The sequence below is a fragment of the Lactuca serriola genome, chromosome 4 (assembly GCF_051521515.1).
Source record: "Lactuca serriola cultivar US96UC23 chromosome 4, Lser_US96UC23_V15, whole genome shotgun sequence".
NCBI classification, from domain to species: Eukaryota; Viridiplantae; Streptophyta; class Magnoliopsida; order Asterales; family Asteraceae; genus Lactuca; species Lactuca serriola.
In genome coordinates, this window is record NC_136411.1 from 145,852,424 (window position 1) to 145,867,037 (window position 14,614).

The 14,614-nt window shown below is 38.2% G+C and overlaps 2 non-coding genes and 1 pseudogene across 2 annotated transcripts; all 3 read left to right on the top strand.

The window, feature by feature from the left end:
* The first annotated feature begins 10,758 nt into the window (after positions 1 to 10,758).
* On the top strand, positions 10,759 to 10,902 carry LOC145103346 (U4 spliceosomal RNA; annotated as a pseudogene).
* Positions 10,903 to 11,231: 329 nt separating this feature from the next.
* Positions 11,232 to 11,427, top strand: LOC145103331 (U2 spliceosomal RNA). The gene has a single exon (XR_013706432.1). It is a non-coding gene; the product is annotated as a U2 spliceosomal RNA (small nuclear RNA).
* Positions 11,428 to 12,154: 727 nt separating this feature from the next.
* Positions 12,155 to 12,318, top strand: LOC145103329 (U1 spliceosomal RNA). The gene has a single exon (XR_013706430.1). It is a non-coding gene; the product is annotated as a U1 spliceosomal RNA (small nuclear RNA).
* Positions 12,319 to 14,614: the final 2,296 nt, after the last annotated feature.

Below are 14,614 nucleotides of genomic sequence, written 5' to 3' on the forward strand. Positions count from 1 at the left end.
GCTGACCCAGCACGTGTACCCTCGCCATACACCATAAGAACTCCCCCACTAGGGTCTCGTATGGTCACCAACTATCTCTTGCAGTCGATAACCACTCCCACTCTGCTCAACCAGTCCATGACCATGATGACACAGACATCCCCCATCGCAATAGGAACCAAATCAATCGGAAACTCGACGTCAAAAATCTCGAGTACACATCCTCGGATTACCTCGGCGGCATACACCGTCCTCTCTTCAGCTATGGAAATCCTCTGAGGTCGACTCAACGCCTCTCGACTAATACTGATGTGCTGACTAAAAGCCAAACATACAAAAGACCGACTTGCACCCGAGTCAAATAACACCAAGGCAGGTACAGAATTTACAAGAAAAGTACCTACGCATAACATAAAATAAACACTATATCCCAACATCAAAATAAATACAAGAAAGAATACATACCAGCCACAACGTCGGGCGCAGCGCGGACCTGCTCCGCAGTCAGCTGAAAGGCTCTCCCTCGTGCCTTCGGTACCTCGGCCTTCACTGGCCTGCTCTCAGCAACTCTGATAACAGCAGGGGCAGATCCCTGAGGTGCTCCCTGAGCTGTCCCTCGCAACTATGGACACTCTGCCTTGCGGTGTCCGGTCTGGTTGCAGTGGAAACACACTGTAAACCCCTTGGGGCAATATGTGGCCATATGCCCGTCCTTGCCACATTTGTAGCAAGATCCCGCTCTGCACACCCCATCGTGGCTCTTGCCGCACTTACCAAAAGTGCGACCCTTTTGACCCCCATATCTCGAATTAGCGGGCTTGGCCCGCTTGGCTGCCGGCTGAGACTGCGAGTTCGCCGATCCCTCCCCTGAGACTCAACCTCCTCCCTAGCCTGAGTCTCCAGCTCTATCTCCCTATTCCGGGCATTTGCCTAAAGCTCAGCAAATGTTCGGTACGTCGAGATCACCACGAACTCCCGTATATCCCTCCTCAAAATGCTTAGATATCGGCTCATATGTGCCTGCTTGGAGGACACGTGCTCTGGGCAGAACATCGCCCGCTCATGGAACATCCTCGTAATCACTGTGACAGACTCAATACCCTGCTTGAGGGTCAAAAACTCCTGGGCCAAACGCTCCCTCTCCACCTGGGGAATGTACTCATCTCGAAACATAGCATTGAACCTCTCCCAGGTTACTGCAGCAAGCTCAACAGGCGTATAATGCGCCGTCACAAACTTCCACCAGTCCTTTGCTCCCAAGCGAAGCTGGTTCAGCGCGAACTGGACTCTCAAATGCTCAGGAGATGAGCAAGTAAAGAACCACCCCTCAATGTTTGAAATCGACCTCATCGCTGCAATCAGGTCCTAGGTCCCGTCAAACTCTGGTGGTTTTGTGTTGTTGAACTCCCGGAACAGCAACGCATCACCACCCTGCGGTCTAGCCGCAGCTACAACTGCAGTGGCCGCAGCAACAGTAGCATCAGAAAGAGCAACGTATCTCTCGTCAAATGTCTTTATCAGGGTGGTCTTGATAGACCCGAACATCTCTGGAATCTCAGCGCGGATGGCAGTAGCCACCTCATCATGAATCATCTGGCGGAGCTCCTCGTCGCTCACACCCCCTCCACTAGTCCTTGGTCTGTGGCGTGTTCCCACCATGATACCTCTCTGAAATACAACACAAAATATCAAGACTCGCTCGAGCGTGCACACACTCGATACCCCCAATCCTACTTGGTTCCCAGAGTCCCACATTTCCAAGCACTCTACTATCTTAATCATGTTCTACTCATAAGTAGATATCTCATAAACACCTCGCTGCTATCTAAACACTCTCAAACATTTCTAGCAGCAAAAGCCCCTAGACTAAGGCATCATATAAGTCTAATATAGCATGCATATCATAATTCGTCATATAGCATAACATAACATATCTGATAGCACTTATTGAAAGGGTATTTTGGGAAATCATCGTTCGGGCACTGGCTGATTGTACACACGGCTCTGCTCTGTTTATCTCAAAACTCTTTTTACTCTTTTAAAAAAAGTTTACTTTATTACCAAAATTCTTCTCAAATCCTCATTTTGAGTTCAGATACGCCCGAAGATGCATCCGAATCCCTCAAACCAAGGCTTTGATACCAACTTGTAACACCGTAAAAATTCAAACAATTTTTCGCATTTTAAAAACCATGTATTTTCATTTACATCCACATTTTAAAATATTGTATCATCACTATCTCAATACAAAACCCCCAAGATCAAAACATATGAACTCCAGTTTGCGTGTGTACGAGTCATGCCGGCGCCTTCTCGCGATCATCATTGGTACATGAAACACCACACATAACACTGTAAGCATAAATGCTTAGTGAGTTCCTCAAAATACCACATAAACACATATCAGCCACTCAAGGATGTAACTCTGTTGACCCTCTGGTCGAATATCTCTGTGGGACTCTCTTGGTCCCATAACTTTGTGGACCCACTGGTCCTAACTCTGTAAACTCTGAATCATGCATATCACATATCACAATAAATCACAACACATAATATCATACAAATACACTGGCATATAACTCTAGAATACTCTGTCACATAACTTTGTTACCACACTAGGTAAAGTGTAGTGAGAAGACTCACCTCAGATGTCTCGGTATATCTCTGAATCGGTAGAAATATGATCTAGCCTCCGCCTAATCACACAAAGTATATATTCTCATAAATATAACTCTCGAGACTAGACTCAACCCCCTCTAGGTGAAACACCATTTTACCCCTCTATTAGCTCAAAGGCCACATTGTTGACCATACCCTAAAAGTCAACGGTCAAACTTTGACCCGACTCGTCAAGTGCACTTGGGCGACTCGGCGAGTCTACACGTGTCTACTGACTCTCTTAGTCCCTGTTGGCACATCGAGTCCCTCCCCCGTACTCAACGAGTCACACCTGGCATGAATCGCGGGGCCACCCTGACTCAACTCGTCGAGTCTCAAGAACAACTCGGCGAGTTCCGCCTTGAACTTCAGTCCCCTAACTCTCCTTGACTCACCGAGTTATTTCCCTAACTTGACAAGTCTACTCACTGAGTGATTTACGGGAAACCCTCACCCTACTCGCCGAGTCTGATCTTCGGACTCGGCGAGTTCATGCCATGCACAAACTCCATAGACCTCCTGAGGTCAGATCTGTTCCTTTAATCCATAGATCTGACCTTCCCAAGCATGATAATCACGTAAAGTTCAGACCTTGACACTCATATAACATCTAAATGGTCTAACTTGGTGATTTAGCCCCAAAAATGACATCCTAAGCTTATGGCTCCCAAAATAACTCATAAAGCTCCAATGGTTAAGGTCTCTGGACCTCTTTGGGTCCAGATCCAAAGCATAAACTCGAGAAGGGACCAATTGCTCCACTTATCCATCCTCTAAAGGGATTAGAAAACCCTAACTCTAAGAATCAACACCAAAACTGAAAAAGGTCCGAATAGATACCTCAATATGAACTCTATGAACTCCGAAGTCACCAAAATCGCACCTCCTTCAGCCTCGTCTTGCCTTGGTCACCTCTTTCTTGCAAATACACCAACAAAAAGATCAAGAATGGCCTCTCCTTCCTCACAAACGCTTTAGATCTCTTAGGGTTTCTCTGTGTGGTCTGGTAGCTGCAAATGACGTCCCTTAGGGCCTTTAAATAGGTCCCAAACCCAGGAAATTAGGGTTTCATTAAACAACGTGGACTCGCCGAGTCCGGCCGTGAACCCGGATACTAATCCGCGACCATACTCGGCGAGTCTAAACACCAACTCGCCGAGTCCCCTCTCAATCTCCAAAAATAAAAGGAATAATTAATATACCTGTGAATCCGGGTGTTACAAATAATCACAATGCTTAACTATATATAGTTGGACAAAAGAGGACGAAAATCTACTTGTCTACACGTTTATTTTACATAGAAAGAATAATCAGCTTGTTGGTGGAAACTAACAATTAAACAAGGATCACCTTAATTAAGTGAAACACATGTGGTTTATTTATTTAAAAACCACCACATTGTACAAGAAATTCTCTTTTTCAAACAAATTTTATAGAAAACAAATGAATATTTATTTAAGTTTCCTTTGATATTGTTTGAGTTTTTATGAAAACATGGCATAATGACAAACATACCCCATGTTTAGTTAAAGTAAAAAATGATTCTTGTGTGTGTGTGATATGGTGTTTGAGTGTGTGTTCTAATGGTGAATGTTATATAAGCATTTCTTAGTCAAAAGGTGGTGGTTGCCGCTGTGAGCCACTATCGACCACCACCGAGGTGGCAGTAGGTGGTGGTCGACCTAGTGGAACCCTAATCAACCTAAAAACCTAATCATTGGACCTAATTGGCATGTGTTGGGTTGGAAACCCTAATTACGGCTTAGAAAAGCCTAATATTAGAGACTCTTGTTTGGGACTTACCGGGACCCGCATTTTGGACCGTTGGATTGGAATAATGAACTATGTCCGACCATATTGTATGATTGACCTACTAGAATGATGGGCTTAATGTATTAAGTCCTTAATGGGTTAAGAGATTCTTACTTAGACCTAATCGTCATTTTATGTGAAACCCTAATCGTGTCTGGGCTTCAAGTTAGGCCTTTCTTTGGGCTTAAGTATTGAGGTTCTTGTTGGGCCATATGAGAACAAGTGTATAAACTAGGCTATTTGGATGGGCTTTAGGGTAAGGCCTATGTAAGGGGTTTGGGCCCAATTTGGAAAATTGGGCCATGATTGAGCCTTGGTTAATTATTTGGCTCTTAGGCCTTCAGAGTGTATGTTTGGGCCTTGGTCTTGGACCAAGCTTTGTTAGGGCTAAAATGGTCTTTTTACCCCAAGTATGGATTTATGGTTATGCATTGGAACCCAATTGTTAATTAGGTGTTGTTTTGATGTTGACAATTCATGGATCTGTCAGCCAGCAGTCAGAATTTTATCCACGAGACTTCAACAGTACGAGGTGAGTTTCCCTTCGTAGAATCCGTGGGTCGAAGGCACCAAGGCTGGCCCACTAGTATTGATATAGATTAATGATTGTCTTTGTGATAATTATTAAGATGGTAGGTATTGTTTTGATGTTTATGTGAGATATGCATGATTTTATATGGTAGTGGTAAGGGTGAAATAGACCCCGTCATGGGTTGGAATAAGACCGAAGGGTAGGTCGAGCATCCATATATGCTCGACAGGGTAGGTCGGGCACCCAAATATGCCTGACAATATGTTTGTGTTGTTATTATGTGGAAGTGGTAGGGGTGAAATAGACCGGAGGTTAGGTCAGGAACCCAGATATGCCTGGCAGGGTAGGTCGAGCACCCATATATGCTCGGCAGGTGTAACGTCCGTAGACCAGACTAGTCAATTTAGAAACGATAAGCATCAAAAATGACTTTTTAATAGAAGATTATTTAGAATGAATAATCTTAACTAAGTTGTTGTATATGTTATAAGGATTTCGTACATGTAAAGAACGTTGAAATCCGAGTTATAACAAAGAAGTTATGATTTTCTGAGTTTCAGCTTAGCGGTATGCAGCCCGAATACTCGATTTGAGATCGAGCGATTTTTAGCCGAAACAAACTAAACGAGAATTGAATATCTCGTCGATAGTAGTCCAACGGTGAAAAAACAGACGAAAACGGATGTCGGATGAAGAAGTTATAAATTTATAACAGAGTTTTCCTGTCTCGGCCTACTAAAAATAATATAATAAAAATAAATTCGAAATCATCCGATGGAGTGTAAACGAAAGTTGTAGAGCATAGTCTCACCTACGCATGGATATAAAGAATGTCGAAATGGAGCTCGTATGCGAAAGTTACGCAAGTTTGAAGTCTGCTTAATCGAGTACGCCCAACGTAATTTTGGAGTACGCCAGCATACCTGGAACCGCCTCAACTACGCATGCAATGACGTCACTCGAGTACATACGCATGCAATCGCATACGCCCAACATACCGAGATTTACACCCAGTGTAATCGAGGTTTCAGCACCCTATAAATAGATGTCGTTGGCTGTCGATTTCTTTTGTTCAAATTCTTCTCTCTCACTCGTTTTTACCCCGTTTTGCATGCAAGAAATATCCCAAAGCCCCGGTATCATTCCCGAGCCCCGAAGCAAGTCCCGAAGCCCTGAAGATCCCGAGAAGTAAAATTCTCGAGCTGAAGCTCTGCCCGCGAGAAGCCAATTTTTGTGAAGATCTTCCTGATCTACCGAAGAATACTACTTTTACAAGCCGTAATGTTGTCCGATCATCTTCTGATCAAGTGAGTGTATAGTCACTTTCATCTTACACATAGATATGAAGTATTTTATAAAATACGTGCTATGTGTGTGTGTGTATATATATATATATATATATATATTGTTATAGTCACTTTCTTCTAACACATAAATACGAAGTATTTGCTATGAAATACGTGCTATGTATTTATATATTGTTTGTCTGTTTGGGATGGGCATAGAATTGATGTTTTATATAGGTGTTAAATGATTTAAATTGTGTAAGTATTTATCTACGAAAATGTTGGGTAGAACATGGGTAAATGGGATAGTTGGTGACTATGGAGTTAGCGCCTATTGTATAAACCTTGGTGACTATGGAGTTAGCGCCTACTGTTAAGTAAACCTTGGTGACTATGGAGTTAGCACCTATTTGATAAACCTTGGTGACTATGGAGTTAGCGCCTATTATATAAGCCTTGGCGACCATGTGACATCGTGCCTATTTGATGAACCTTGGCGACTATGGAGTTAGCGCACGTTGAGTAAACCTTGGCAACTATGGAGTTAACGCTTGTTGAGTAAACCTTGGCGACTATGGAGTTGATGCTTGTTAAGTGAACCTTGGTGACTATGGAGTTAGCGCCTGATAGCTATGGATTTAGTACCTGATAGATAAACTTTGGCAGCAATGGACTTCGTGCCAATTCCTTACGTAAATCCTTAGGAATAAATAGGGTAAACCCTTAAGAAATAAAGATAATGGGGATGGGCAATTGAGTTGATTGTTTGATGAATGAATATATATATATATATATATATATATATATATATATATATATATATTATTATGGGTTGAAAACCCTATATGCTCACCAGGCTCCCAAGCCTGACCCACTTAGTTTGCTTTGCGTTACAAGTAATGGCACAAAAGTATAAGCTGGTGGACTTGAAGAAAGATTTTGGATTATAGATCAGTAGTTATAAATAACTGTTGTAAGGTTTATTTTATACTGTTTATACTTTTGGTCTGTATCGGAACACGACATCCCGAGATTTTGTTATTTAATAAAAATACATTCTCTTTGAGAAATGTTTTGATAAATGGTTATCATATTTTGTTTTATGAACAAATTCCGCATCTGTTTTCTATAAAAGATTACTCTGATTTTAAAAACAAAGCATAAACAAATCGGTCTTTTCTGAACGTGAAATTAGGGATGTCACAGCAGGGTAGGTCGGGCACCCAAATATGCCTGATAGTATGTTTGTGTTGTATGTAGTATGTTGAGGGGAACTCACTAAGTTTCATGCTTACGGTTTTCAGTTTATATTTCAGGTACTTCTGGTTCCTAAGGGAAGAACTTGAGACGACTGCATCGCACATACCACTGAGATTCCGCATATAATATTCTACTCTGATTTTTATGACATTATACAGTGGCGAGTCCACATATTACAAAGGTAGGTCACTTGACCTACCTTATTATTATTTTTTTAATAAGAAGTATAGAAAATGAAAATTGTGACCTACCTTAATTATGTTTAGTGAACTACCCTATTGTTTTGGCAAAAGAAAATATGTATAAATCAGGATTTTTAAAGCTTATATTTTATATTTCAATAGCCCAAATAAATAATCTATCCAAGGTGGAGATGAACAACGTCGGTTTTGTATATATATATATATATATATATATATATATATATATATATATATATATATATATGTCGGGTATAATTGTAAGAACTTTAATTTTTTTTTTTTGTTTATATGATTTGACCCGACCCGAACTCACAACTAGTATTTTTTTTTCTATCGATATCATTTTAATAGTGAACCATGTCGTTTTACGTTCTAGACTCGCCACTGACATTATACATCAGTTTCTTTTGAGTTGTAAGTGTGGTTTTTGAAAAATAATATTTGATCTAATTTAAAAATAAAATTTTGGGACCATATTTTTTTGGATGTTACCGTCACACTCCACATGTTGTTGGCCAACCCTGAATGAGGAGACGATGTACATCCTCATAGGAGGTATGGATAAAAAACAATGAAAATGAGGTTACAAATCATTTTCAAGTGACCAAAGTTATGAATTAAATAAATAAAATCATCAAAATCGGTTGAGTAAAAACTACAAGAACAAGAACTATAGTAACTAAATTTCATAATTAAAAACAAATAATGTGAAACAAACACTTGAACCATGATCATTGGTGGCGACAAAGTCGTACAAGTTGAAATTTAGAGTTTAAGTGGCCAATTGGTGGCATCGAGATTTTGTCTCAAAAGTCGCAGATAACAACCACTTGAAGTGACCAACAAGTGGCCAAGATGCCTATTCCAAACTTCTGTGATAATTTTCAAGGTGGTCGTGACGTCGTGTGTATATGCATGGTATATTAAAATTACAACACTCTACATTAATACCAATACACCGAAGAATAATCCAAATAATAAACAACGTGTGATCTTCTTTCTTCGGTGGCTTTCTTAAAGCTCTTTTTATTAGGAACCTATGTGAACCACATATTCCAATAATCCACATTGATACCAAAATAATTTAGTTTTTGTGGTTATTATTGTTATTGGTCTGTGATAAATGAATAAACTTCCTGGAAAATCTTCATTATCAGACTCTTAACATTGATCGTTAATTTTAAGTTGCTTAACATATGATATATTCCAACAGTCTTGTACCTCACAACTTAACTCACATTGGGTGCTCACCTTGTAAGTTGATTTCCATGTCGCATTACACATCACGCACCACATAATAGTTATGACTTGTTTTATTACTAGACTACTTGTGCGTAAGTCTCATTTGTCTTGACACTTATTACATAAAATTTCTTATGTATAACCACAATATATCATGACATACACTTTCCATAAATTTTTAGCTTAATCAAATTCCTTCCGAGCATTGCACTTTCATCTAATGGTTATTAAGGTAGCGTACCTTGGTTTATTGCTTATTCAAAACGATCGAAAATTCACCATTTACTTATTGCAATATTTTTATCTTTCCGTATACTAATTCCATGACTTTCAATCCGTTCACTCATTATATAATGCATAACATCACACTTTAATTCCCATTTAAGTATACTATTTTCAATATTTATATTTTAACTAACTCATTATCGTTTCATGCATGATTCCATGCATAATATGCAACAAACTTTCCATAAAATCAACGCTCAATACCATTCCATCATCTTATCCTTGTACATCTATTATCCTTTTTAAGCATCATACTTTTATCTCTTTGTCATCTAGACATTATGTCTTAGGTTTTATGATTATTCGTCATCCAACATTATTACTTTATGTCATTGGAAATATATTTTTATGTTTCTTATTACAATTACCATGTTTTCCATATAATGGTATGTAAAGGACAACTTACAAGTGCATTAGGCACAACTGTTTTTTAAATCCATTTTAAGGAACTTGTGATTAATCATGATAACTCCAAATACAACCATACCTAAAATCATAATTTTGTGGATATTACATCTTTTATCTCCTCATTTGGCAAGAAATAATCCCTCGTTACCAAATTATGAATATCGTAATGTTACTTTTACTATTTAAGAAATTGTGTGTTTCCATCAGCTTGTGTAAGATATGGGTATTCCATTTCATCACCAAATGTGATCGGGTGTCATAATAGATGTGTTACCCATATTTCCTATAATTACATGTTTTATGAACACAACAAGCACCGTAATATTGACAGACCGTTTCTATCGAAAATCTATCACTAGAAATATAGTTTGTCTATCTCCCACCTCCTCTATCCGCTAGGATACTTATGTATTTATTAAAGCTTTTATCACCAGGGATGCTTCTCTACTCTTATTTCCAAAAAAATTATATAAAAATGTAAATCATAATAACTTTAAATGACTGGGGCGGTTGGGCAACATATGCTTTTTTGTTAATTAGCTCAAGCCATGGGTTTACATCTCTAATGTAAAGAGTGTGGTGGTATTGGAACTTGGTGTCACGATGGAAAGCAACCGAACAAATAACACTCCAGAGGCTAATAATGAATGGTCCACACGATATAACTAGAAAAAAAGAAGCAGAGCTTGTGCGGCGTCTCCCTTAAAATCACAGTCAGTAGATATATATATATATATATATATATATATATATAAAAGAATAGTAAAAAGCTGTAAACAGAAAAAAGAGGGTTGGGAACCATAAATAAATAAACAAATAACGTTGGTTGTCAGTTAATTCTGAATTAGTTACCCACACAGGCAATAAAAAACAAATGAAAAATAACAACTTGTCATTTTAAAGAACTGTATATTGCATGTTATTCAATTATAAACCGAAAAATAAAGGATGAGGTAGGTATATGATGATGCCTGCGTTTCTGTAGAGGGACTGGGAGAAATTAAAGAGTTTTGTTAGTCCCACATCGGTAGGAAAGTAGAAGGTGTTGAAAGAGAGGGAAGAATAAAAGGTGAGGTGGAGGAGCATTAGAAGCATCTTTGCGCTTGGGGCAATGACGCAGCTAATGAGGTATTAACCGAGGCGCGTCAATTGCTGGTTGAAAACTATTTCCAAACCCCCTCTTTGGCCTTGGGTCTCCCTTGGCCATCGAGAATTTCTGGAAGGGTTTCCTTTGACTGGGAAGCCCTAAAAATTCTTAGTTTGTCAAAACTTTAGTATATCCTAATCCTCCCTCCTAATTAGATGGCCTAAGAGTAATATTAATAATCAGACAGTTTTCATGTAATCAAAAAAAAGTCTGTTAGTAATTATGTGATTTTTTTTTTGTATTGTAATTAAATATGGATAGTATTTTTGAGCAATTAAATGCATTGATGTTTGTGAAGTCTACATATACGGGAGATTAAATCAGCAAAAATGAAGGTTTGCTCTCCCACATCGGGTGAGAGAAGATTACATACAAGATGGCAGTGGCTATAGAAACCAAGCCCCAAGAAAACAAAAAGCATACCTTTCTCGGCCTTTTGGCTAAGATCAAGTGTAGTATCTGTTCTTATCAGTTTAATATCTGATATGTAGGCCATCGGCCTACTCGATATTAATCTTATTTTTTATGGGGGAGAGTCCATCACAGAGGCTTGCTGCTGGGTCTCTCGAGTGTCGCCTTAGCGTTGCACTACAGCCAGGGCGTGGCGCACCCCTCTAATCCTAGTCTAAAAGTACTTTTAATAGTTTTGAATGGAAGACTTTACTTCTTACCTTGTTATGTCTAATACTTCTATCAGTTTATTCGAACTAGGATCCAACATTCCAAAGAAGAGGTTGGAATTGTTTTTTAGCCTTGGCACACCCGTAGCTCCAATGTAAGTTTAAAACTTATATATATCGGCCTTTAATTAGTAAGATAGGAAGCAAGCTTTTCCTGTGTTCGGAAGGCATATATAGTATAACAGATCCTGCTCAATTAGTAAGATGGTGATCACTTTTATCAACGTTTCCTGATCGCACTACTGTTCCTGTTATACACTGCATCTATAACTTGACATCGGTAATACTACTACAGAACAAATAAGCATATTATGTGGAATTTGATTATGACTATTTATTTGATCCAAAGAAAACATTGTAATTCAGAAGCATGCATCAACTTTGTCTTAATCTTCAATTTTGGAATGGACTTCTCCCATTTACCACAATCAAAGATTACAATTCTCTTAAGAGGGAGAGACCGTATTGATCTAACAGGCCCAGACACACTTGAAATAATGCAATTATATAACTGCCATTTGGCTGTGCGTTTTGCCCAGAGGAAAGGGGAACTAATGGAACACTACAATAGATGATGTGAACCTGATCCCACATTGGAGGCTGAAGAAAGAAAACAGAAGCTGGGTTGTTGCATAAAAGGTGAGGGCAGGAGAATGGAAAACTCACTTACCTGGACAGGGTCTATGGGCGATCAAGAAGGTCCATGGCCTAGGTTGGTGATCTCCATTGCACATTACGGAGAGGTGCCTGTCTAAGGTCGGCCCAAGTTGGTCGAACCTATGTCATAATTTGTGCCAGTGGGGGCCTGCGTTTGTGCGGCCCCTACCAATATCCTAGTTTCAACATCTAACTCTTTTATTGCTTCTTTCATTGTTTTCAAATAACTTAAATCTGAAAATATAAATTAAAGATGATATGTTACAAAAAACGATGCTTTCAAAAAATTCAGGATTTGTCGTTCATGTTGTAGATTTTTGTCTAAATATGGAAGAACGTGTTGGCCAAACGACTCTGTGTCACATTTTTCCTTTCTCGACTTTTCAATATCAACTTTCTCTTTACATCTTAATCATGAGAGCTCCTCTTGTTACACCTCTCCCTTGCTATGTTGGTTACTCTATCTGGACCGGGCTTTTTAAGAATGGGGAAATCATAAAATACAAAAATGTGTCCCTTTAGCCATTTAAATCTAACATGTCTAAGTCCATCGTTACAATGTTCATCTTGTGAAATTCTTATTTAAAATATATTTTATTATCACAATTCTCCGATTCAGATTAATAAACATCGCATAATAACTTTCAAATTGCATATCCAAATATCTTTTATCATTCATTTCACATCCAAACATTCTTTAGTATGTTACCCCGAATTCCCAATCATGATTAGTAATCACAAATTCAAGATTTCCACTCATGATGAGAAACATGTTATCTTTCATGTTGTCATCGTCGATTGATAATCACAATTTATGTTTGTAGGTGGACACAAAGAACACACCAATATGTACTTAATTAGTCCGACTCTTTCGTATTTGCATAGAGAGAAGCGACTTGTAGGCTCAACTTTATATGTTTTTTCTAAAATTTATAGCCGGACCGTAGATTTGAAGTCTAAAAGCTTTAATCAAAACAACCAAAAGGAGCAAAATATATTTGAAACTTACAAAAAGAATCTGATTTGATGCTTTCTGTGATTGCTTATAGAAGTCAGTCGGACGTTTAGGTTCTTGACTGTGCATATTCTTTTCACATGACATCAAGAAAAGAGTGGTTCAATTCTTATGAAAAAGTGGCAACTGGAAATGTCCTGATGGGCAAGGATATGTCATGTAGTGTTGTTGGAATAGGGTCAATAACCATTAGAATGCATGATGGGACAAATAGAACCTTAACTGATATTCGACATGTGCTTGGTCTAAAGAAGAATTTAATTTCTTTAGGAATGCTAGTTTCTAAATGTTTTAAGTACAACATTGAAGATGGAGTAATAAGAGTCACCATGGGTGCTTTATTAGTGATGAAAGGAATCAATAAAGGTTCCTTTCATGTACTTGAAGGAAACACAATGGTTGGAACAACATCAGTTCAAGATTTTGAAATTATTGATTGAAGTTTGATAAGATTATGGAACATGATGTTGGGATGTTAGTGAAAAGGGGACGGTAGTTCTTAGCAAGAAAGGACTTCTTGGAGGTCATAAGGTTGGTGGGTTGGGATTTTGTGAGCATTACATCTTTAGAAAGCAAAATAGAGTAAGTTTTGCTAAAGTTGTTCACACAACTAAGTCTGCTTTAGACTATTTGCATGTTGATTGTTAGGGTCCTGCATCAGTCACTTCTCTACGTGGTGGTCGCTATTTTCTTTCTATTAGGTTCATATTGTTTATATTTGATGATGGAAAACATGTACATTGTTTTATAGTTATACTACACATTATTAACATACATTCTTGACTAAGTGTGAATATTACAACTTAGCAAGCTAAGCTGTTAGGCAGCCAAGTTATCTTTATGTTGTGAGTTGTTTTATTTTTTATAATGTTGGAGTTGCCGAAGACTGAAGATAGATATATGTTACCAATCTACCAAACCCCGAAGTCCATATGTCAAAGAATAAAGACTAGATCTGTGACATCCTGAAATTTAGGGCTAATATTATAGACGACCAATTTACCGCGAATCTCGTTGTAACTTGACCTATTGAGTTTTAGTGCATCTAAAGTAAATAAATAATTTTATTTCAATTACTATATGATGTCAGATGATACCTTACTTCCAAATGCGTAAATTATCAACCAAATCAAACCGCTTAAACGACAACGCCAATAAATTTGTCTAAAAAAACTGAAATTTTGTATTAAGAAGTTTTGAGCAAAACAAACAATGTTCTATTGTTTCCGAAAATATAAAGAACAGCCAAAATGGTGTTCGTATGCAAAAGATACGACCGTTTTAAGAAAAAAGACAGTAAGGTTTTCTTTAATCGCGTAAAACAGAATCGATCCGTTGAGGCACTTACACTTTGCCCACGTGATTTCCGAGAACGTTTTTCGAATCAGACTATAGTATATTATTTAATTTCATACTCGAAATATTTTTAGCAAAAATATTTTTAATTTTA